This window comes from Sorex fumeus, unplaced genomic scaffold (assembly GCF_029834395.1).
Source record: "Sorex fumeus unplaced genomic scaffold, SorFum_2.1 ptg000003l, whole genome shotgun sequence".
NCBI classification, from domain to species: Eukaryota; Metazoa; Chordata; class Mammalia; order Eulipotyphla; family Soricidae; genus Sorex; species Sorex fumeus.
Window position 1 is genome coordinate 12,383,834 of NW_026606060.1, and position 26,973 is coordinate 12,410,806.

Genomic DNA, 26,973 nt, shown 5'->3' on the forward strand with positions numbered 1-26,973 from the left:
GCAGTTGTCTCCAAATCTCATTACATGTCCAGCACATCTGATTTTCGACGCCTTGACAAATGAGACAACATCCCTGATTCTTGACCATCGACGGAGGTCAGAACTCCGGATTGTTTCTCTCATTTGAGTGAAACATGATACTCCAAGCATAGCTCTTTCAATTCCTCTTTGGGAGACCCAAATAGAGTTCTCATCCTGTTTTCATAGGGCTCAGTTCTCTGAGACATAAGTTAATGCAGGAAGAAAAGTGGAATCAAATAGATGTGCTCAGAGTCAGAGGTTCTTTGTCCTCTTAGCTATTTCTTTGACACTCTTGAAGGCGTTCCAAGCCACTCTCTTCCTTCTGCACAACTCAGGTGCCAGGTCATTCATCATGTTGACTTTTTGACCTAGGTACACATAACTGTTGCATTCGGAGATGTTAATTCCATTGAGAGCAAATGGAATGACAGGAACAAGACTGTTTCTCATAAACATCAACATCACAACATTTGTTTATGATGTTACCAATATTTTCTAATATCATAAACTTTGGGCCCACTGTTGGAATATAGATAAGGAACCTGACTCAGTTTTGCTCTCAGCATTTTCCAGGTCAGCAGATGTATTGTTTTTCTCACACCCAATATCAAGTGAGCCTGTATCTTTGAATTTTCAAAAGCCTTCTCTGTAGTTTTGTTACTTTGCTTTTATAAAGATTTGTGTTAGACCCTGTTTTTGCTATGCAAAAGGAAACTGAAGCAAAGTTTTGCTTGTCTGACAAAAGTGAAAGAACACTCAGCATGTTTTGCAGTGAGACAATACAGAGGCAGAACACACCTGGTGTTCTGAGAGAGGCCCCCACAAGCTCCTGTGCTGGACTCAGCACCTCAGCATCAAGTTTTTAGAAGCTATGAACTGCATTTGTGAGCATCTGTGCTTGAGGGTGATGTATTTTGTGTCCATTAATGAGATGTGTCCCTAAAGTATCGGGAAAGCCTATGAGACCTTGTAAGGACATTTCTCTTAGCATCATCAAACAAGGCATAATTAAGAGTCCTGGTGAACAACATAAAGACATCCAGGAACTGAACGTGAAGCACTTCTGTGAAATGCATTTTTACTGATCATTATGATTCTGCAGTGAATGCAGAAAGATTTCGAAGGTTTAGGGAAGATCTGCAGGAGGCTTTGGGTACCTACGAAGAGCTATATGATTGTACGACAGACAATGTAGTCAAGCACATGTATCTCAAGACTTCTCAACAGCCACACCATATGAGGAAACTCAAACTGAGACAGGTAAAGAGAGTTGAGAGGTGTGACTTTTAGGAATAAGCTTGCCTTAGTGGATTCAAAAGTTAATGACATATAACAGAGGATCCTTTTAGCTCCTGTCCTGTCTCAGTGCTGTTTTCATAGGGCCAAATTTGCTGTTGTCCCAAATTCCCATGCTCCCAGCCTCCTATAGATTGAATCTAACACACCAGCATAACTAATTCACAACTTTCTGGTGTGCTTCCCATATTTCTGATTCTGGAAAGTAAAACTACATACACAATTTTTATTTTATACAGACCTAGTCTGTTTTATGTCATTCCTACTTTGACTATATGGTCACATTATCTTAGGTTTTGATTTGTATGTGTTGTTTTGTATGATTAGTGGCTTCTTTCTAAAATCTGGAAACACTAAAACTTTTCCACATAAATTGAGGGAACTGCTTCATTTTTTGTACCATTCCAACTTAAAAAAGTTTTCATCAAAATATACTACTTTTAAATAATGGGGACATTTGTGTTTATATTTACCAAGACAACTTCAGTGTACCTGTATCTGAGGAAGTTTTTAAAAATGTTTCTTTTACTATTCCTTTAATAACAGTAATGTTCTATTAAGTAGAGTATATTAATAATTTCACTTAAAATAGCATCAGTATTATTTTTTAAGTTCAGATTATTGTGAAGGCTGTTCTAGGCCATGGGTCCTGATACGGAGTTCTTTGGCTGATCTTCTTGGTCCTATCTTGGCATTAAAAGCACCAACAAGGATCTTGTAGAAGGTGTGAACTTCTCTATAAAACTTCTCCAGCTCCATGTAGAACTTCTCAATTTCTCCTTCATCATAATTGGATGTTGGTGCATAGACAACAAAGATAGAAACTGCCAGCAGTGAGACACATCTATTCAAGTGTAATTGTCTGATTTGGGTTGTTAGGCATTTGAATGAATGAATGCTCATGGCCAAGTTCGTGTTGACAAGGATACTGACACCACCGATGCCTAGAATGGAACGAACAGGATGAGAGACTATCTGAGTTCACCAGGTCAACCAACACCATCCATGGTAACTCACAGTTTTAGAAGGCCAAATCTTAACGTTGGACTTGGGAGTCTTCCAGTGAACGGTTCCACAACAAAATTGACCACATCATATTCAATCAACAGTTTTGTCTGACTGATATCGCTGTTGTCCCAAATTTCCAAACGGGATCAAATCACCGTCTCCTTCTTGCAAAATTCTACTTCACAGAGCATGGAGAAAGGGCTGCAAAGTTTAAGAAGAGAACTTCCAGAAAGACCACCTGGGAGCTCTTTGGCACTATTGCTGCAACATGGGAAGATGCCATTGTTGACAAGATTGACAAGGAATATGATCAACTGGTTCAGCGCCTCCATGATTGTGTGAGAAACACCCCCCCCCCCCCCCCGAGAGAGAGAGATAGACACAATAAGATGACTGTATTCAAAACCTCTTGAGTTCATTCGCCAATGTGGCTTGGCGCAAGCCTCAGGCAACCACAAGCTAATGTCTGAACTCGATCAAGGAAGACCTCAAAGAGAGAAGAGCAGTAGTGCTGGCAGATGCAGCGAAACCGGGAAAAACATTCGCAACACCTGCCTATCCTTTGCCAACTACAAGACCAAGCTTGTAAAAAAAACTATGCACGCTGAAGTTTGTGTGTTCACAGGTTCGCTGGATGACTCTGTCTAACGTTTGGTGTCCTAGAGTCACTGTGTGTGGCCTTGATAGGGACAGCTGTTGGCAGACGAAGGAAGATAAAGGAAGAAGATGAGGACCAAGCTGGTTGATCTTCATAGCAGTTTATTACAAGGAAGTTTAACCCATAGAATAAATCCATGTTATGGAGCACATGTTCTCCTTTCCTAGCCTCTCCATGATCCATCTTGCTGCCCTGCTGTCACCTCTCTCCAACTCCCCTGCAATCTGGGTTGACATTGCACCCAGTCAGGTTGCAAAATCAACATAAGAAAGCCCTTCCTGAGGGCCCACCTAAAAGATATGCTAAAGCCCTTCCTGACTGCCCAAGGGCAAAATACCTCCTAAGGTGTTTTTCTCTTTTCCTCAGTCCAATAACTATCAACATATCAATACTAGCTATTTTTGTATGGACACAGTAAGAGATCACATTGAGACTTGTAGGGCAGCTCTCCTGGAGACATCTTGCCACAGATTCAGACTACAGAGCTCTGGCCAGATTAATCATTCCTAACCATAGCAGGGTCCAAATATAGTTATTACGTTTGGATCATATCAGCATTTGTCCATGACCAAGCTCTTATAGTTAAGCATTATGGTGCTTTGGTCAGACCCATCTCGATGCCAGGGTAGCACATAGCTTACTGCTTGCCCTGGTTCCATCCAGTCCCTTGTCAGGACCCTGCTTTGGGGGGCACTAGGAAGAAAGGGCAGCTCAGGCTTAGGTGAGAGAACAGATGCCCAGGAGGAAAATACCACCGAGAGTCACATTACAAAATCATGTCTTCTTGTGTCCATACAAAAAGGACATTGCTCTGAATGAGCTATACAAAGGACTTAGGAAGAAGAGAAAAACAATATTTACAAGTCAACAGAACACAAGGAAAGAAGTTACTAATAAAAACACCTCTGTGTTTATGGGAGCAATGTGATGGGAGAAACCTAATAAACCTAAACTACCTGAGGCTATGCAGGAAAGACAAAGCAGTGTTATCCTATACAAAATGACTGCCCTCTGACTTCTGATGGAACTATTACATCTTCCAAAAGGGCAATGGAGAAGATTATCCATGACTTCTACTCAGATCTCTTTGATAGCCACATCCACCTGCCCACATACCAAATTCCACAGGATGGGTATGTTGTTCCCAAAGCTCTCTCTTCCAAAATTCAACATGCCATTTTGTCCATAAAGAAGTGAACAGCACCCGGCCCAGACCCAAACACCTGAAGGACCTGCCATCAGTACTCATTAATACATTGGCTTGGCTCTTCATATGCTACCTGTCTAAATGCAAGTTTTTGTTCCAATGGAAAACCAGCAGGACTGTACTACTGTACAAGAAGGGAGACATCCACGACATTAGAAACTATCGCCCGATCTGTCTGTTGTCTGTCATCTACTAGCTGTTCACTCGAGGCATCCTGAAAAGGATTGGCAGAACATTAGATAAAGGACAACCATGCGAGCAAGCCAGGTTCTGAAAAGGATTCAGTACGATCAACCATATCCACACGATAACCAAGCTCATTGAGGTTTCTTGGGAGTTCAAGATGCCGCTCTGTCTAACGGTCATTGATTTAAAGAAGGCCTTTGATTCTGTTGAGATGGAAGTGGTCATTGAAGCCCTAGCCAAAAAGGGCGTTCAAACTCAATACATAAGGATCCTCTGTCAGCTCTATTATGGATTCACTACCACAATCTCACCATTCTACAAAGAAGTGATCACTAATGTCAAGAGAGGGGTTCAGCAGGGTGATACCATTTTACCTAAACTCTTCAGCACCACCCTTGAGACCATCATGCAATGACTGGAATGGGAAGGAATGGGAGAAAAGATAGACAGTCGGCAACTACAGTACCTCTGCTTCACTGATGATATCATTCTAATCACAATCACAAAATCACAAATCATCCTGTTATTCATCGATTGCCTCGAGCAGGCCCCAGTAACGTTTCTTTCATCCTAGCCCTGAGATTATATTCAAGGCTCTTTAGGAGAATGAGACCCATCATTGTTACTGGTATTTGGCATATTTGGTACGCCACGGGGAGTTTGCCAGACTCTGCCGTGTGGGCAGGCTACATTCAGTAGCCTGCCAGTTTGTCCAAAGTAGGAGTGAGATAATAAGATGTTATAATAAGATGTTGCGCGGCCACAAATGCGGCCGCACGGTTCTGAGAGCTGGTTTTTATAGTCTCTGAGTCTAATAACACCAAATAATAGCCAAGCGTCACAATTGCTGCCCAACTTTGACCATGAGTGTGGAAAGGTCAGATTACAGCTGAATCTCACGAAAACAATGTTTATGAGAAAGGGTCTCGTTTCTGATGTTCCATTCGCTCTCAATGGAATGATCATCTGCGAATGCAACAGTTATGTATACCTAGATTGAAAAGTCAGCATGATAAATGACCTGGCACCTGAGTTGTGCAGTAGGAAGAGAAAGGCCTGGAACACCTTCAAGAGCATCAAAGAAATAGCTAAGAGAACGAAGAACCTCTGGCTCCGGGCACAGTTCTTAGATTCTACTGTTCTTCCTGCATTAACATATGCCTCAGAGACCTGGGATCTAAGAACACAGGATGAGAACTCTATTTGGGTCTCCCAAAGAGGAATTGAAAGAGCTATTCTTGGAGTATCACGGTTCACTCAAATGAGAGAAACAATCCGGAGTTCCAACCTCCATCAACAGTCAAGAATCAGGGATGCTGTTTTGTTTGCCAAGTCATCGAAAATCAGATGGACTGGACACTTAATGAGATTTGGAGACAACTGCTGGACTAGAGCCGTTACTGACTGGATTCCATTGGGCATCAAAAGATCCCATTTCCGCCCACCTACGAGATGGTTAGACTTCTTTGTCAAGACCCTGAGTGATTGTTTTGAGGCTCTTTGTGTTCCTAGAACGAGCATACGCCATTGGGCTACACTAGCACCCAACAGGGATAAATGGAGATGTTACTGGCATCTGCTCGAGCAAATTGATGAGTGACGGATGTCAAGTGATCAGGTGATCAAGTAATCAAGTGTGTGTGTGTGTGTGTGTGTGTGTGTGTAAATATATATATATATATATATATATATATATATATGATCACAATATAATGTGAGGGTAACTCCTGTAAAATCTTTGCATTAATGTTACTAGAAAGATTTGACTGAGAAAAAGTCCTTAGGCTAGGATTTTTTTCTAGCCTCACATACTAGGCTTTCCTTTTGTCAAACATTAAAATCACTTAGGGTCTTAACTTAGTGAATTTCTCTAGTGTCTGCACTCCAGCCTCCAAATCAATGCCCACTGCTGTCTATGTGATATGTGTCATGTTCCATCGCTCTAACTTTGCTTTACTGCCTTAATTTCTTTTGGATGGAGGAGAGACACTTTGAAACTGTACTCAGGAGGGCCACTTCTGACAACTGTTGGACTATCCAGCGGGCAAGAATTTGAGGATGTGGTGCTGCTTGGGTGCTGTAGTGTCAGGGATTATCCAGGCCACACTCGAGGTGCCACAGCCAGTAGTGCACAGGGGCCCCAGGACATGTTTAAAGGATCATGTGGTGCTGGGTATAACGCCAGGTCCATTGCATGCCAAGTATTTGCCTGTTTTCTGGTCCCTACTCTCATACTTTAAAATAGGTAGTCAGTATGATCTGCAAAATCCTCCTTCATTGTCAAGGCTTCCTCTTGTGTTAACTAAACTGCACTTAAAGACAGTGCTTCTATCTATTGTTTTACCTGCTCAATATAATGTCCTGTTCTCCAAGCACAGGGAATAGCAGGATGGTAAAACTAGTAGGATACAAAACTATATTTCAAATGCTGCCCAATTAAATAAATTATATTACTAAGAGGGGAAAATGTCAGCTTGGAAAACAATTCATCTAGTACTAAAAATGCTTAAATCTTTTGTGAAAAACAGCAAGGCTATTTTGCTTCATTTTTCTTGACTTAATGATTTGAGTTTACAAATGGTATACACTGCAGAGAAGGTTCAAGATGAGTCTATGTTCTAACCATATTCTGATTATAGCTCTAGAAGAATTCTATGATATAAGACAATAAATCATATTGTTTCCTTCCTTTATTTTTCTCTCACATGCATAAGTTCATGCACATATGCACATAAAACTATGTAACCTCACAATGAAACACATAGACCCACAATATTTAACTTAATCACTCTATATGATGGAATTTAATAAATATACCATACCACTATCCACACAAAGTTTTTTCCTTCAAAATAACAAGAGCATAATTTTTTTCTCAGCTCAAACAGTAATAAGATTGTATGCTTTGTGTCATAAACAAAGAAAGATCTCTCTTGGATTGTCCCCAAGCTTAAAAGTCTTATCAGCTATAATTTATAAAAATATTTTATTACTTCTAAGACACTAGATGACCTCATGGCATACTCACAGTAAATGAGTTCCAATAAAAGACTTTGATGATGCCACACCTATGAAAGTCTGTGATTCAAATTAAAAAAATTTAAGTATGTTCTCTTCCTGGTACCAGAAAGTTTATTCTGTACATGTATTCTAGAACATTCATACTCATAATTATGAAATATTTTTACTGTCACTGTCACTGTCACTGTCCTCCCGTTGTTCACCAATTTGCTCGAGCGGGCCCAGTAACGTCTTCATCATGAGACTTGTTGTTACTGTGTTTGGCATATCGAGTACGTCATGGGTAGCTTTCCAGACTCTGCCGTGCGGGTGAGATACTCTCGGTAGTTTGCCGGGCTCTCTGAGAGGGGCAGAGGAATCGAACTCGGGTCGGCCATGTTGGCTGCATGTAAGGCAAATGCCCTACCGCTGTGCTATCGCTCCAGCCCATTTTTACTATGTTCTACAATGAAAAAAACTGGAAGAGAAGTAGAGCGATGTAATTTGTAGTTTTAAAAATATTTTCAACCGTAATATTTGGTGAAGCTTACAGTAAAGCTTTGTACTAAATCTCTAAATATGCTTAGGATTTGGATTTTATGCTGCAGACAAAAATTCTCATTTCAGAAAGGGATATTTGAAGTAAAAATATTATGCAATTGAAACTATAGTCTTGTATAAGATTAAAATTATAGGTGTATAAAAAATAGGGCTTTTTTACCAAAAGATTGGATCTTATAGTTGTTGATTAAAGAAACTGAAACCATAGAAGAAAATGTTATAAAATGGCCTATATTCTCCTTTAATTCTCTATCTTTTCCCTCTCTGTATCAAATTACTACCTTTCAAAAGTCAGGTCAAGCTACATCTTCAGAATATAGCTGGACTAGCTAGTAAGACTAGCTAATTAGACTTTTAGCTTCAATTTTCTCAAAAAAAAATACATACAAAGGATCGCTTCCTCTGCATGTTTTGAGGGCAAACGACATTATTAATGAAATTGCTTTAATGAGCTATGAATATTTTTCATGTTATGAAGCTTTGCTAGCACATTTACCTAAAAGATATTTCCTAAAGAAGCAATCAGTAAATACTATTGGTCCCTGTTATCATAATAAACAATTATGATTATTAATAAACATGTTATAAATGAAGCCTTTTCAATAGACAAATCATAAATAGAACAATTAGGTTTGTTATTTTAAGCAACAGAATTGGACACCATTCTCTGAATCATCTCCAACAATCTTTTTTTTTTCTTTTTGGGTCACACCAGACGATGCACAGGGGTCACTCCTGGCTCTGCACTCAGGAATTATTCCTGGCGGTGCTCAGGGGACCGTATGGGATGCTGGGAATCTAACTATGGTTGACCACATGCAAAGAAATGCCCTACTCGCTGTGCTAATGCTCCAGCCTCCAACAATCTTTTGAAGAATGAGAAATCACAAGAGGGTAGTCTACTATTTGTGTTTAAAAAACTCCATGCTGTGAAGGAAATACTTTCCTTGCCAATTTATCTCTAGATCAGATTCAATTCTGCTTGCTTGTGTTGGTTACAAGCTATGTGATTTTGAGCAATTTATTTTCTCTACCAAAAATTCAGTTTGATAATAATTGAACAGTATGACATATAAAACTCAACTATGAATAACTTTGTAAATCACAGAGCTTTAATTAAAAAGGTGTAAAAAGTAAAAAAAATAAAATCTCTCAGAAAATAAATATTACATTATCCAATTTAAATGATATAATTAATAAATTTAATTAATGAAATTAATTTATTTAACTCAGAGGTGATGATATCATTAAGAGTGTAAACCTAGTTTGAAGCATTTTAAGAGTAGTTACATATAGTCAATTAAATAAGTTAATGATAATGTTTCAATGTTGTCACTGCAATTATTTCTAAAGGTCCACCTGTGAATGAAAGATATTACTAATGAGGGAAACTGGAGAGGGTGCTAACGGGACAAGTTACAGTTTAAATAAGATTGGGAAGTGAGTTATAAAGTTTGTTAATCTTCTACAAGGACAGGCTACCTGAAAGGCAGGCCTCTTTCTTTGCTTTATTTTTAAATTTTTGGTCAATTTTTAAAAATTTGGGGCCACACCTAACTGTGCCCAGGGATTATTCCTTACTCTGTGCTCAGGTATCATTTCTGGTGGTGCTCAGAGGACAGTGTGTGGTGTTGGAATCCAAGTTGGGGGCATTCAAGGCAAGCATCTTCCCTATTAATTTAATTGTACTATCACTCCGGCTCCAATTTTTCTTAACATGTTTAGTAATAGTAGTAGTGGTAGTAGTAGTAGCAGCATCAGGAGTTGTAATCGTATTCAGACCATGCCTCTTGAATTTCATAACTTGAGTATGTTGTCATAATTTTTACAGTGGGAAAGGCCTAGCCATTCTGCTTCACCAGAACCATATTCAGAACCATATTTACTCTAACATTCTTCTTCTTGCCTCAACACTAATAACTGTACTTTCAGTCAAATCAACTTCCTGTGAACTCAGATTAACATTCACTCATCACCATCTGATCGTTATGCTTGTTGTCTTCCTGACAGTATTGTATTATTTTTCATTTTTACTCTAAGTTAGTGTTATATGCTAATGTTATTTGATACTATTTGTTAGGTTATTGTGGGGATCTGAAATGCTGAGACATTCTTCCATATCAACTTTTGAGAAGAGCTGGGGAAAAAGCAGAGGACTTAGGACACTTACCTTACAGAATGTGCCAGATTCTGGTTCAATTCCTGGCACTAAGAGTATTGTTTAAAGACTGTCATCTCTCTCTTACTCAATTTCCTTGAGGAAAATAGAAATACTTCTTTTTATACATTTTAAAGTGATTATATAGAGTGGAGTTCAGGCCCAATTCAATCAATTAATCAGTGGCTGAATAAATAGCAGTACTCCTACATTAAAAAAAATAAAATGATTATGTAGAATTCAAGAACCAATATCCCACAACATTGTTGTTTTTTTTTGTTTTTTTATTTTTTTTTATTTTTTTATTTTTTTTAAAGTTGTAGATTTACAATTTTTTGTGCTTTGGTTTCAATCATACAATGATCAGATACCCATCCCTCCACCAGTGCCCATCTTCCACCACCATGGATAATATCCCTCCCACCCCCATCCCCCCATCCCCCCTGTCTCTGTGGCAGGGCAATCCCCTGTGTTCTCTCTCTCCTTTTGGGTGTTGTGGTCTGCAAAAGAGGCATTGAGTGGCAAACATGTTCAGTCCATAGTCTACTTTCGACATGCATCTCCCCTCCTGGGAGGATCCTCCAAACATCCTTTATTTGGTGCTCCCTTCTCTATCTGAACTGCCCTTTCCTCTAGGATACCCGGCTGGCCTCTAAGTTATGGAGTAATCCTCCTGGTGCTGATCTCAGCTATTCTTGGGTATTAATCTCATATTTTGTTACTTTATATCCCCCAGATGAATGCAATCTTTCTATGTCTATCCCTCTCTTTCTGACTCATTTCACTTAGCATGATACTTTCCATATTGTACCACTTGTATGTAAATTTCATGACTTCATCTTTTCTAAGAGCTACATAGTACTCCATTGTGTAGATGTACCAAAGTTTCTTTAACCAGTCATCTGTTCTTGGGCATTCAGGTTTCTTCCAGTTTCTGGCTATTGTAAAGAGTGCTGCAATGAACAAACAAGTGCAGATGTCACTTCGACCCACAACATTGTTGATCCACAGCATTCAGCTACTGACCCAGCTAAGAATTCATCCGTAATAGCCCCTTGTGACCCCCTTTTTATTAAATTTTAATTTTATATTGAATCATTGTGAATCACTGAAAGCTTTTCTGATTGGGTTTCAGTCATACAGTGTTCCAACACCCATCCCTCCACAAATATCCCAAGTATTCCTTCTACCACCACCTCCACCACCCCAGCCTGCCTCTATGACAGGTATTTTTCTTCTCTCTCTCTCTCTCTCTCTCTCTCTCTCTCTCTCTCTCTCCCCCCTTTTGTGGATATGGTTTGAAATACAAATACTGAGAGGCCATCATGTTTGGTTCTTTACCCACTTTCAGCACACATCTCCCATCCAGAGCAATCCCTTCCAACCATTATTATCATAATGGTCCCTTCTCTATTCCAACTACCCTCTCCCCCAGTCCTTGAGGCAGGCTTCTAAAAATGGACCAATTCTTCTGACCCTTGTTTCTACTGTCTTTGGGTGTTAGTCATGTACTATGTTGTTTTTTTTATGTCCCATATATGAGTGCAATAATTTTATGTCTGTCCCTCTCCTTCTGACTCATTTCACTCAGCATGATACTCTCCATGTCCAATCTCCTGGTGCCCTTCACCACTACCTAGGAGGCCCTCCCAAAAGTATAATTAATTAATTAATTAATTAATTGGAATTGTTTCTTTGTTTTTTGCAATTTGGGTTTCTAATAATTCTCATAGGAATATTATAGGATCATACTAGAATCCTATAACACTTCTTTACTACTACTCAAAGTTTATAGACATGTTAAATATTACATGTCCTTCACTTAGTATGTCTTTGAAAAAAATTATATCTATTTATGTCTTTGGATTTGAGGTCACAAATGGCTCTGCTCAGGGTTTACTCTGGATCTGTGCTCAAGGATTATTCCTGGTGGGATTCAAGGGACTATATGTGGTGCTGGAGATCAAATCCAGATCAGTCTCATGCCAGGCAAGCAGATCAAAGGGACAGATGCCAGGAGCGATAGCACAGTGGGTAGGGCATTTGCCTTGCATACAGACATCCCAGGTTTGATTCCTCTGTCCCTCTCAGAGAGCCCAGCAAGCTACTGAGAGTATCTCGCCCGCACAGCAGAGCCTGGGAAGCTCCCCGTGGTATATTTGATATGCTAAAAACAGTCACTGTCACTGTTCATCGATTTGCTCAAGCGAGCCCAGTAACATCTCCATTTTTGATATTTGTTGTTACTGTGTGTGGCATATTGAATACATCGTGGGTAGCTTGCCAGGCTTTGCGGGGCAGGTGAGATACTCTCCATAGCATGCCAGGCTCTCTGAGAGGGGCAGAAGAATTGAACACAGATTGGCCGGGCTGGCTGCATGCAAGGCAAACGCCCTACTGCTGTGCTATTGCTCCAGTGCGCCAAAAATAACAAGATTCACAATGGAGACGTTACTGGTGCCCGCTGGAGCAAATCGATGAACAGGAGGACAGTGCTACAGTACTACTTTGGTATCATAGCATACTATAAATCTTGGTCTCAAACCATATACTGAGAGGTCAAACATAGTATAGTATGTGATTTGTTTTGGTAACTCTCTAGAATTTTTCTTGGGTGAAATCATGGATGTGTTACTTCCCTATTAACCCGTACTCCACTAACTCAACTTATATTTAAGTTTCCCATGTGCACTATTCCCACAAGTCACCATTTTATATCATATTAATGGATCAGAGTGCTTTCACGAAGGGTTCTTAAAATCTAAGAAAGTGTGTAGAAAAGTCAAACAGAAAACATCAGCCCTAACTAAAAATATTTGAGAAGATCGTAAGGATACTATATTTGAAAATGTCTTCTCTTTATACTGTACACTCCAAATGCAAATCCAGAAAAATATAACATACAAAAAGGAAAGAAAATGATCAACTTAACTGACTTTTTAAAATTGCATTTTATTATTACAGTTTTTGTTGCTTCTGAATCTGTCCCCAAAACTTCAACCATTTTTTTTAGTATTTTCATACCTTTAAGAGTCCAAAAACAAATTTCCATGAACAGGTCCCAGGTTCTCAAAATTCTTAGAGAAAACATTCTTTGAAACTGAGATAGAACTTTAAATTTAACATAGTTTGATATTTTTCAAGCATGTTCTAGAAAAGAATCATTCAACATCAAGATTTATATAAAAACAGATGTCTTGATGACATGTATCCTTTATTTTATTATTATCTGAATAACCAAAGTCATACCTATCATTGCTACAACTTCTGAGAGGAAAAAATAGAATTTCTATTTTTTATGTTAGAGGGAAGTTAAAGTTCAAAAATTAGAAATCACAGATTTAAACCTATAATGATCTATAGCTGAGAAAATTTACCTAACTTATTCTTTCATTTTTCCTTCACCTATTGTATTGCATTATAAGGGTCTCTTTTTCCTAATATAAATTTAAATATTTGGAAGTTTAAAAGAGTATTTGTTATATAAATTTTTATTTCCATTGCTGAAAATTATTTTCTTTAAATATAAAAATGTAGATTGACAGTCATTCTTTTTCTGCACTGTAAAGATTTTGTTCCACTATCTTCTGGTTTTCATTATTTTGGTAAAAAAATTCACTGTAATTAGAACTGCTGTTCATTCTCTTTTACACAATGTGCGATTTTTTTTTTCTCTCTAAGCTTCCAACGTTTTTTAAAAATGTTTGTTTTAAACACAGTAATTATTCTGTCTATTGGCATGGAATTTTATTTTCACCTATTTAGTGTTCACTGAGAATCTTGAATCTAATCTGTGTTTCTTATCCAATTTGGGTAATTTTTAGCTTTTATTTAATTTTTGTGCAAATATTTTTATTTCCCTTTCTGCATCTATTGATGTGATTATTAGATTTTTTATGCTTTTCCAGAGGCTGCTAATCTATTCTATTTTATTCAGTCATGTTTTTAAAAAATTTATTTAAAAAATTTGTTTTGTTTTGTTTGGGCCATGCCTGGTAGTGCTCAGGGATCACTCCTGGCAAGTTTTGGGGGCCATATGGGGGACCAGAGATCTAATCCAGGCCAGTCATGTGCAAACCAAGTGCCCTACATGTTGTATTATTGCTCCAGCCAATTCATTCGCTTTTCCTCTGTTCTTTAAGACAATATAGTTACATTGGCTTATATTCAAATTAATTGGTGTTTTTTTTTCATAATCCACTGAAATCCTTTGGTGATTTTTAATTTTCTGCTTGTACTGGTTTTCCTTATAAAATTTCCATTTAGTTTTTATATTATTTCATCTAATATGTTAGAACTTCTTTATTTTCATTTAAGTGAACTTGCCTGTACCTTATCACAAAGATTTGAATAGATAATTTAAATTTTTTTGTGTGATAATTCTAAAACATGGATTATCCTAGAGTTGGTATCTGATAAATGTTTGGGTTTTTGTTAGCTCAATCCTCATTTTTCTGATAATTTTTATGTCAAATAATTTTGGACAGAAGTCTACTCTCCACATGCTCCCCATCTGTACATTCCATCTGCTTTTGACTCTATTTTTGTGTACTCCAGTCAAGATTTTCTTTTGTGTTTCATAATTTTAGTTAATCAGTAAGAAAAACTGGCTTTACAGACTAACTCCTCTTGGGTCAAAACAGGAGACCAAAAATATGAAAACAATTTTTTTTGAGTTTCTAACAAATCACTCTTTTTAGTTTGTTTTTTCAAATCACTACTTTTGCTTATGACATATTGAGGATAATTGAACAGAGCTACTTACCCACAAGCCTATATAATTGACCAATCAAGAGTAAAAAGGAAAAGAAGAATATTCTTCTGGTTCTTAAAATTTCTACCTTCTACATTTACCATGTATAATTAAAACTTGATAACTTCAGGGGCTGGAGCGATAGCACAGCGGGGAGCGCATTTGCCTTGCACACAGCCAACATGGCCGATATAGGTTCGATTCCCAGCATCCCATATGGTCCCCCGAGCACCGCCTGGAATGATTCCTGAGTGCATGAGCCAGGAGTAAACCCTGAGCATCGCCGGGTGTGACCCAAAAACAAAAAAAAAAAAAAAAAAACTTGATAACTTCAATATCAGAAAGATTATAATACAATTTTCTTTAGGGTAACCATCTTTGAACTTGGAATAAGTGTGATAAAATAAGAAACCAAAAGTTATTTCTCAGAATTTGCTATGAATTATAAATTATAAATTTCTTTATCTGGCCCACAGGCCAGGGAGAAGTTTCTGGAAATCAGATTGGTACAGATAAATGACAGAGCCCAATGAATTTTGGTCATAATAAGGTAAGCCATGAATTTTCCTCTTTTCAATATCAGAGGTTTATATGACTTGTTTATTTCCAACCAGTTTTATCATTGTGGGGGAAGGAAATTCCCAAATTCTACTCAGGAGACATTGGGGGTTCTGCCAGCAATTATTGATCAAGTGGGCTGTGGTTTAATACAAGTTTTAGTATTAAATACAAGGGAAAGGATTAGTGTCAAATACGGTATCACTGTGTCACTGTCTTCCCGTTGTTCATCGATTTGCTCAAGCGGGCCCAGTAATGTCTCCATTGGAGACTTTGTTGTTACTGTGTTTGGCATATCGAATACAAGGGTAAGTATTAGCGTACAGAAGCTATGGATTATACCATGTATCTTAAATTGGTTACCATGATTTGTCACAAAGATATTGTCAGGCCCCAGATTTCAACAACATCAAAATTGAGAAATCCTTTGTACCATTTCATACAAGACACTTCCAGAGATATTTCTAGTATAGCATCATCAAAATAAAATAGGAAATGACAAGTCAAGTAAACACAAAACTTTGGAAATAATAGAAAGATCAGCGGTTGCTGAGACTGGGGATGGGTAGAGAAGACATGAGTATGGGCAAAGGACAGAGATTTTTAAGTTATTAAAAATACCCTTTGTGATGTAAAATTGGGTATAATTCATCATACATTTCCCCCCTACTACATAGTATACATTTCAAGAGTGAATCATAAGGTAACTATGGGCTTTTGATAATTATGACCTTTCAATGTAGTTACATTCTTAAAGTTAAACTGCCATTCTGAGTGAGTTTTTGTTTGTTTGTTTGTTTGTTTGTGTTTGTTTTAATAATAAAAGTAAGTAAAGTAAAGTAAAGGCCCTCCCGTTGATCTTCGATTTGCTTGAGCGGGCCCAGTAAAGTCTCCATTGGAGACTTTGTTGTTACTGTGTTTTAATAATAGGAGATACTATGTGTGTTTGAGAGTAAGGGAACTCTTTGCTTCATGGTACACATTTAATTATAAAACTAAAAATTGCTCTAAGAAAATTAAGACAAAACAAAAACAATAAAATAAAAATTGTCACTGTCATTGTTCATCAGTTTGCTCGAGTGGGCCCAGTAACGTCTCCATCATGAGACTTGTTGTTACTGTGTTTGGCATATTGAATATATCATGGGAGCTTGCCAGGCTTTGCCATGCGGGCGAGATACTCTCAGTAGCTTGCCGGGCTCTCCGAGAGGGGTGGAGGAATCAAACTTGGGTCGGCCATATTGGCTGCATGCAAGGCAAACGCCCTACCCACTGAGCTATCGCTCCAGCCCAAATAAAAATAAAAATTAAAGAGTTAAAAAATGGGAGATCACTATTCCCAGAAATTTGAAGTCAGAAGCCCAAACTTAACAGAATATAGTAGGGAGGGAAAAGTGATTTATAAATTTATAATAGTGAAGATAGTAAAGTTAATGTTGAACACATGTGGAAATATTTATAATTTTTGCAATGAGTAAAGCCAATATGATAAAGCATGACATTCCATAACAAAGATCAAGTGGGAAAGGGAATCCTGGAGAGTTGAACAATGCATGAAATAACACAAGAACAGTCAGATCAACATTAATTCTTTATGAAAAGGGAACTGAGAGTCCACAATGCAATTTATTGTAGAAATTTATCTAAGTTTTGTAGAAATTTATATAAGTTTCGTATTTCCTAGTACTGTGGAAGATTAAAGATGGTAGTACATTTTCAAACTTTCCTTCCATTAATATATGAACTTCATGTCACTTCCACTTGAAATTATACAGGCTTTGTGATTCCTTGACCAATATAATACATTTTCTGAATCTGGGTCTTAAGAAAGTGTTAGCTTCTACTTCCTGGATCTTGAAACAATCTTGTTGAACGCCTGATGGCAGTTGTGAATAAATTCTATTTCCCTGAGAGAGCCACATGTGAAAGGTTCACTGTTAGATGGCACCTTAGGGCCCTCATCTTCCATATACATTCACAAGATGGTAGAAATGTATCTGAATCCATTATGGGTTTTTCAGTCCAATTAATTCTCAGTAGCTACCATGGGCAATAGCACAGCGGGTAGGGCATTTGCCTTGCATGCGGCTAACCCGGGTTCGAGTCCTCTGTCCCTCTCGGAAAGCCTGGCAAGCTAAAGAGAGTATCCTGCCCGCAGGGCAGAGCCTGGCAAGCTCCTGTGGCATATTCGATATGCCAAAAACAAGTCTCACAATGGAGACATTACTGGTGCTCGCTGGAGCAAATCGATGAACAATGGGAGGACAGTGGTACAGTGCTACCATGGCATGACTTTTTTAAACACTACATGAAAACAAATTTCCAGGTACATCCTGCTTAAATTCTTGACTTATAAACCTTTGAGATAGAATAAGATATTTTTGTTTTAAGCTATTAAGTTTGGAATAAACTTAATTAGCAATAAATTAAAAAGGTATTTTGCCACACTTATAAAATATCATATTAAAGTAATTCACTCTAAGTATTAATGTACACAAATATATGAAAAGTGATGAAATTGTCTGAGAAATCCTTTTGCTTAGGAAAAAAGCAGCAAGAAAACATCCTACATCATGGATAGTTTATTTCAACTGAGATGAATAGATTATAGAATAATAGTTTATACAGATTATAGAATAATAGTTATACTTGCAGTGAAAGGATAGCTGTAACCCAGAGAAAAGACAAAAAAGAAAGAAAATCAAATTCCTCTTTAATAAGTAAACACTCATTTAAAATCAACTTTGGGCTAGGAATCTTTGTCTCTTTACAGATTAATTAGGAATCATTTATTAATAAAAAGTATTATCATTGTTCTTTATTATTTTGTCTTTCCACCTTGAAACTGCCAGCAATTTTTTATCTTTATTTATTTATTATATTTATCATTAACATTGGTCAAAGGGAAGGACAAAATATGAAAATCCTATTTTTCAGACTTCCATTTCATATAATTTGCTTAAAATAAAGAGAAAGGATTGCATTGATGGGGGAAAAATGTACGCCAGGTAGTTAAGATAAAAAGTAATAGCTGAGTATGGAACAATGCAGTAAGGTAGCCAGAGAGCTATAGTCATGATATAGCTGAGGATAATAGCTCTTTCCTGCTTTGTGCTGTGTCCTTGTAGAAAACTAATGCTTAGATCTTAATTTTATCTAGTGGAGTTGCTCAGAATAAGAGTATTCTCTCTTTGTCCGATGAGGTATTTAAAAGGCATCAGAATATTTTCTGAGCTTCCTGTCTCTGGAAGTATAGACACGTCCTTGAATTATTCTGTATGCCACCTATTATTACAACAGTCATCTTATTTTTCAAATTTAAGGCTCAGAAACTTGAGTATACAACTGAGCACCATTCTTACTTCCATCTTCTTGGTCACAATACACTGTTCAAAACAATGTGGATTTTTTTTCTCTTTTTTTGGGTACTGCTATTTATTCAGCCACTGATTAGCTGATTGAATTGTGCATGAACTCCACCTTACTTTTTTTTTTCTTTTTCCATTTTTTATAATTTTATTTATTGAATCACCATGAGAGCAGTTACAAAGCTTTTGGGTCTAAGTCTCAGTCATACAATGAAACACCTGTACCTTCACCAGTGCCCATTCTCCACCACCAAAAATCCCAGTATACCCCATCCCACACCCTCGCCCTGCCTGTGGGGCAGATGATTTCTACATTACTCTCTCTCTACTTTGATCACATTCACTATTTCGACACCAGACCCACCATTATTTGAGATTTTACCCCAACACTCAGATCTGCTGAAAAGGCAACAATAGACAATTTGTGTTCTATTGCTGGTTATGAATAACATATGATGTCATGTGGCTGCAGTAGGGCCATGTGGTTTTGAAATTCCGAAATTTTAACACATAAATCTGGAAGTATTTCTGCCAAAAGCCACTGGGTTTAGAGATCTGCTCCTGAGTCTCTGGGATCATGGCCATTGAGCAGCTTGATGAGGAGCCAAAGAGGCCGTTCGTGGGCGATGACTTGGGGTCTCATTGGGGTGGGGAAGACAGGCCCGGCTCCACCTCCCCCCCATCCCGTGAGACCCAACAAGTTTCGTCACTGCGGGCCCAAGCCTGACTGTCCAATGGCCTCTGGAGGATGACAGCCACCAAGTCGCCAAGAGGGAGCAGGCGGAGGGACAACACCCTTTCCCCCCTGGGGTGGTCCGGCGACAGTAACCTACTACGGGGTCTGGACACATTTCTGACAAAAGCCGCTGGGTTTCAAGATTTGTTTCTGAGTCTCTGGGATCAAGGCCGTTGAGCAGCTTGATGAGGAGCCAGAGAGGCCGTTTGTGGGCGATGACTTGGGGTCTCGTTAGGGTGGGGAGGACAGGCCTGACTCCACCTCCCCCCGCCCCATCCCCTGAGACCCAACAAGTTTCGTCACTGCGGGCCCAAGCCTGACTGTCCAATGGCCTCTGGAGGATGACAGCCACCAAGTCGCCAAGAGGGAGCAGGCGGAGGGACAACACCCTTTCCTCCCTGGGGTGGCCCGGTGACAGTAACGTACTGTGGAGTCCGGATGCATTTCTGCCAAACGCCACTGGGTTTTGAGATTTGTTTCTGAGTCTCTGGGATCATGGCCGTTAAGCAGCTTGATCAGGAACCAGAGAGGACATTCGTGGGCGATGACTTGGGGTCTCGTTGGGGTGGGGAGGACAAGCCCGGTTCCACCCTCATCCCGTGAGGCCCTGTGTGTCTCGTCACTGGGGGCCCAAACGTGACTATCCAGTGGCCTGAGACGGATGACAGCCACTGGGCCGCCAGGGGGAACAGGCCAAGGCACGAAACCTATTCCCACCTGGGTTGGCCCAGCACCGGTAGCCTACTGCAGAGACCAGACGCTTTTCTACCTAAAGCCACTGGGTTCTGAGATTCGTTTCTGAGTCTCTGGGATCATGTCCATTAAACAGTTCAATCAGGAACCAGAGAGGCCATACCTCCAATTATATAGCTGTGCTGAAGGTGGTTTGTGGGTGTGTCTCCCACATACCTAACTTTTGGCCATTTACTTTCTTGGTAAACTTTGCCCCAAGTTTTTGGGGTCTGACCAAAGGCACAGCAGCAATTTTGGGGTATCTTGAAGTCTGAAGGCGCCATGAGGCTGCTGATGCACTCGCCTCACAGGTACAGTTGGACCTGCTGGCGGCACCATACCCCCAACAATGTGGATTTTTGTAAAATTAAATCACACATTGGTAATAAAAACTAAATGAAAATTAACTATATTGTTATATTCATTAATATATCATATATCCATCCATCATATATGCAGGAATCTGGGGAAAAAATCTAAATAAGTTGAGGAGTTCGTTCTGAATATTTTTTAGAGCTGATCTCATGAAAAGTTTAAACAAAACCAAATGCCAATCATGCATACTCAGTTCTGAGGAAAGAGCTACTTCCTGCAGAGAGCAATTCTTTCATTTTTTTTTCATAACTTTCACCTGACCCAAAGATTAGAACAAAACATGATTTGAATGAATCACTGATTTCAAATCCTACCTACATAGCCATATTCTGTGGTAAGAAATGTTTTATTTAATCAATGTAGAGTTTTGTAGAAAAGAACCAGAAATAAATGGGTGAGCTTCACTGAGATGAGCATTTATAAGTAAGTCAGGATCAGACTTAAAACCACTTTCCTTAACAAAGTGGGAAGCTCTCAGTAAAACAAAATTTTGTCTCTCTTGCCTAGTTTAGGTTGGTTAAATGGTGAAGTGGGAGAAACACACCTCAAACACAAGTATTGCAACATATGTATTGCAACGTTGTTTTTAAGAGACATACATAGTTACATAATTATAAGTATAATTTCTGCTACTATTTTCATTTCTTTGACAAAAATGTAAAAAATAAAACTATAAATTCACAAAGCTAGAAGTAGGTGATTAACAATTATTTAGAAGATTCCAAACACTTAACCAGCACAAAAGGTCCTGTGCAAACAAATGTGTGGTGTGTGTATGTGTGTGTTTGTGTGTGTGTGTGTGAGTTTATGTATGGGGGGGGGCGAAGGGTGGGTGTGCACATGTATGCTTGTCCATTAACCATTGATGTCAATTTGAAATAAAAAACAATTAATGGATTTTACCACCACTGATGAATATACTCTTACATTGAGGATTTTACTTTAAAAATTGTCTTCTGCATACAATCTTGTCTCACATATAGTCTGTAATTTTCTAAAACCCTAACACCCTAATTTTGCTAAAATTTTTAAGATGTTTACAATAGCCTTCATCAAAATATTATAATATTTTATATATTATATGTAATATATAAAATATTATAATATTTAAAATTTTTACACCCACCAACTGCCCCTGGCACCATGTAATCCCATCAACAGCCAAGACCCCAAGACTAAAACTAAAACCAAGCTCCTGGAAGAGAACAACACAGAGTCTCCTGCCCCCCATGCCTGGCTGTCTTCACCAGGGCTTGGAGGGGGGGGTGGGTTGAGTTTCCCTCCCCACCCCGAGCAGAGTTCCAGCAGCTGAAGACCTCGGAACCAACCACAGTCATGCTTAAGATCACTCTCCACACGCTCAGACGAGCCTCATGAAGGAAGGAACCGGAAGAGGAAACCAGGTGTGTGGGACCTGGGACTGAGATCTCCAAGGTTGTTCGGATCAGGACTGGGTCTCCTCCACCCAGAGCCCCCATCTTCCAGTAGCTAGGCATTATACCCACCAACAGCCCCTGCCATGTAATACCATCAACAGCAAAGACCCAGAGACTAAAACCAAACTCCTGGAAGCAAGCGGTCACATTTGTGGCTGCGTGACTTCTTATTGTCTGGTTCTCACTCTCTTAGAACCCGGTAGGCTACCGAGAGTATCCTGCCTGCACAGCAGAGTTTGGCAAGCTCCCCGTGGTGTATTAGATATGGAAAAACCCAGTAACAATGGTGCGTCTCATTCCCCTGACCCTGAAAGAGACTCCATTGTGGCACTTGCAAAAATCTCAGGGCTAAGACGAATGGAGACATTACTGGTGCCTGCTTGAGGAAATCTATGAACAACAGGATTACAAACAGTGATGGTAATAAAGATCCTTATTAAATAAGCTGCACATCAGCAACCTGATAGCAGGCATATTAACATGTGCATAACATGAATATGGTCACTAATTATAAGGGATAGTTACAACTTATACATGAGGTTTTCAGATTGGTCATTTAAAAACATGAAAATCTCTAAGTTGATGTTAAACCTTTAATTGCATAAGAATATACAATGAGGCTAACTATTTACTAAGTATTGTAGTCTTCTCAACAATCTTTGAGTGCAGCTAATTTTCTGCTGGTTATTGTTACAATTTAATAATTACTAAGAGAATTTTATAGTCATTAACTTGAATTGTGTTGCTTTTGGGGAAAAAACAAGGAACATATACTGAAAACAATATTCATATTAACTCTTTAGCTGACTGGAAAGAGTCAAAGAGATAGTTATAATGTTTAACTAACAGAAACATCACTTGAACATGGTCTTGTCCGGTAGAACTATGATTTATGTGGCTATCTTCTGAATTTTTCAAACACTGTAATATTTTTTAAGGATTATTTTAATGTATTAGAGATATAATTGCCAAAGCCCACTCCATAAATTTCAATTTAAATATACATGCCAGTTGGCAAGACTATTAGAAACAGTAGTGCATTATCCATGCATTAAAGGAAAAAATACTCCATGCCCAATGAATAAGCCATTGAGATCTTAGCTTAATGCCAAGTTCTGAATATCTACGTTAGGGCCTTGTGTGTTATAATTATTCTCAACAACTTTCTAATTCCACTTAAATAAATGAAATTTGATAGAGCATGTGTTGTTTTCTAGGCAATATTCTGATCTTCAGAGATCCAGAAATAAACAGCTTAGGTAATATCTGGCTCTCAAGAAAATTAAGTATTAACAGTGGGAGGCAGACAATTACAAATAAAACAAGGTGATATCATGAAAAGAAGCATCAACCCATTTAAGAAAGTATGGTGGATTCTAGCCATTTATTACAAAGTTCACAGTGATATAGCGCTATAAATATAAAATCCCTATATCTGTTAAGAGAGTATCATCCTGCTGGAAACTTGTTGTCAGCCAAAGAACCAACAGAAATTGTATGTGTTGGAACATGGGGTGTTCTAATGTATTCAAAGGGTTGGAGCTTATTAGTAGAATTTTATTAGTTTCCCTTAATGGACTTTAATCACTTTTAATAATCCCTATGTTTCTAATGTACATATTTTAGTTCATTTTTTTAATTATATTATGTGGGTATAATTTTTTGTTATTAGTTATTCCTAATTTCTTGCTGTTTGTATTAATTTAGGTTGAGTTTAGTTCAATAGCATTATTTTTTAGTTCACTGAAAGTGTTTTGTTTATTTATTTATTTTAATTTAGGAGACATGGTTTACAAGGCTGTTGATAATAGAGTTAAAGGCACCTGGTATGCTAAGGACTTACTACTGGCTCTGAGATCAGGGGTCACTTCTAGTGGGACCCAGGGAACCATATGTAGTGTCATGGATTGAGCCTAGGTTGGCCGCATGCAAAGCAAATTTGAAAAAAGATTTACAGCATTTTTTCTAATTTTCTTTTAAAACACATACAAGTGAGGAAAATATATCTGGAAAAGTCAAGAAACTATAACTAGAAGGAGATCGAATGACATAAACAGGGTCACAGATTTTGAGAAAGGCAAAAAATATAAAATTTTAAGACTGGGACATTATTAACCCATATCTTAATATCACAAGTCATGGTCTCTACCTCTCTGAGTGATACTGAAACTATACTGAACTATACTGAAAGGACTATAACTTGAAAGAAGTTGTCCAAATATACTTGCTTCAAAGATTCAGGAGACAAGAGAAAAATCGTTTTTCTGAAATTTAAATATATCACACGTGCAGACTTCTTATGTGATTAGATAAGTCCAAATGGGGCTGGAGCAATAGCACAGCAGGTAGGGCGTTTGCCTTGCATACAGCCAACATGGCCGACCCAAGCTCAATTCTGCCGCTCTTCTTGGAGAGCCCAGCAAGCTACCAAGAGTATCTCGCTCTCACGGCAAAGCCTGACAAGCTACCCATGATATATTCGATATGACAAACACAGTAACAAGTCTCACAATGGTACTGGGCCCACTTGAGCAAATTGATGAACAACGGGAGGACAGTGACTGTGAAGTCCAAATAATTCAACTTGTCCAATCATTTGCAAACTCATTTTTCTAGAGTTGGTAATTTTAGCTTAATAAATATAGGGCACTCATAAGAAAATAAGACTACTATTATAGCTAGAAGGGCTGCTGTAAAGAACAGAACAAAATTGGTAAGGTTTATAGTTTTTAAAATCACCTTTAAAAACCAAATGAAGAAATGTTATCGTTGCTACCATGAAAACTGCCATGTTTTCATTAGAAATTTAAACATTAGTTTTGAAATATGTTGAGAGTTAACCATCTTCCAAGTACTCTTCTACATATATTATTTAACTTAGACCTCATATTTCCCTAAAAAAATACTTAACTTCTCTTTTATATATACAGATAAAATGACTTATGGAGGGGGTATTTGGTTTGCTCAAGGCCATAAAAATTCCTAAAATTGAAATGCCTGTGGAAGCTATTATTCTTTCTCTGCTCATTTCTTGATTATGCCCATATTATTTGCCAAGATTCAAAGAAAGACAAGCTTATTTCAAGAACAAAGAACTAGAGAGATATTATTAAATATAAAGTTTATTATAGTGAATATAATGTTAAAAACTTTCTTATGCATAATTAAATGGATTAATTTAAATTATCATGCTTCATTATTACTTTGTTATTTTTCATTTAAATACTTCTATGTTTATACCTATTCCTGTAGAAAAGAAGGCAAGTATTGTTAGAAGACAGATTAAGTACTATTGACTAAGTATCATTAGACAGGAAGCTAGAGTTATGAGGAGGACCCTATATAGGTAGGCAGTTCACTTGATCACTTGACTTCCCATTAATCATTGATTTGCTCAAGTGGGCGCCAGTAATGTCTCCATTTGTCCCTGTCGCGTGCTAGTGTAGCCCAATGGCGTCTGTTCACTCTAAGAACACGAAGAGCCTCAAACCGATCATTCATTCTCTTGATGAAGAAGTCTGACCATCTGGTATGTGGGTGGCCACACAGTCTTTTGACATTCCGTGGAATCCAGTGGTAAAGGCTCTAGTCCAGCGGTTGTCTCTAAATCTCATTACGTGACCAGCCCATCTGATTTTTGATGCCTTGGCAAATGAGACAGCGTCCCTGATTCTTGATCATCGGTGGATGTTGAAACTCTGGATTTTTTCTCTCATTTGAGTGAAACGTGATATTCCAAGCATAGCTCTTTCAATTCCTCTTTGGGAGACCCAAATAGCGTTCTCATCCTGTTTGCGTAGGGCCCAGGTTTCTGAGGCACATGTTAATGCAGGAAGAACAGTGGAATCAAAGAGATGTGCCCGGAGCCGGAGGTTCTTCGTCCTCTTAGCTATTTCTTTGATGCTCTTGAAGGCGTTCCAAGCTGCTCTCTTCCTCCTGCGCAGCTCGGGTGCCGGGTCATTTGTCATGTTGAATTCTCAACCTAGGTACATATAGCTGTTGCATTCGGAGATGGTCATTCTGTTGAGAGCAAATGGGGCTTCAGGGACGAGGCTGTTTCTCATAAACATTGTCTTCGTAAGATTCAACTGTAGTCCGACCTTTCCACACTAATGGTTAAAGTCGGCGAGCATTTGTGCCGCTTGGTGTTTGGTGTTATTAGAACAATGTCATCAGGAAAGCGGAGGTGGTGTAGTTGCTGGCCGTCTATCTTCACTCCCATTCCTTCCCATTCCAGTCGTCGCATGATGTTCTCGAGGGTGGCACTGAAGAGTTTCAGTGAAATGGTATCACCCTGCCGAACACCTCTCTTGACATCAACGATCACTTCTTTGTAGAATGGTGAGATCCTGGTAGTGAATTCATAATACAGCTCACGGAGGATCCTGATGTATTGAGTTTGAACACCCTGATTGGCTAGGGCTTCAATGACCACTTCCATCTCAACAGAATCAAAGGCTTTCTTTAAATCAATGACCGTTAGACAGAGCGGCATCTTGAACTCCCGAGAAACCTCAGTGAGCTTGGTTATCGTGTGGATATGGTCGATGGTGCTGAATCCTTTGTGGAACCTGGCTTGCTTGCATAGTTGTCCTTCATCTAGTGTTCTGCCAGTTCTATTCAGGATGACTCGAGTGAACAACTTGTAGATGACAGACAATAGGCAGATCGGCAATAGTCACCAATGTCATGGATGTCTCCGTTATTGTAAACTAGTACAGTCCTACTGGTTTTCCACTGGGACGGAACCTTGCATTCAGACAGGTAGCGTGTGAAGAGCAGAGCCAGTGTATTGATGAGTAGTGACGGCAGGTTCTTCAGGTGTTCAAGTCTGACCTTGTCTGGGCCAGGTGCTGTTCGTTTCTTTACTGACAAAATGGCGTGTCGATTTCAGAAGGGAGAATATTGGGAATGACATAT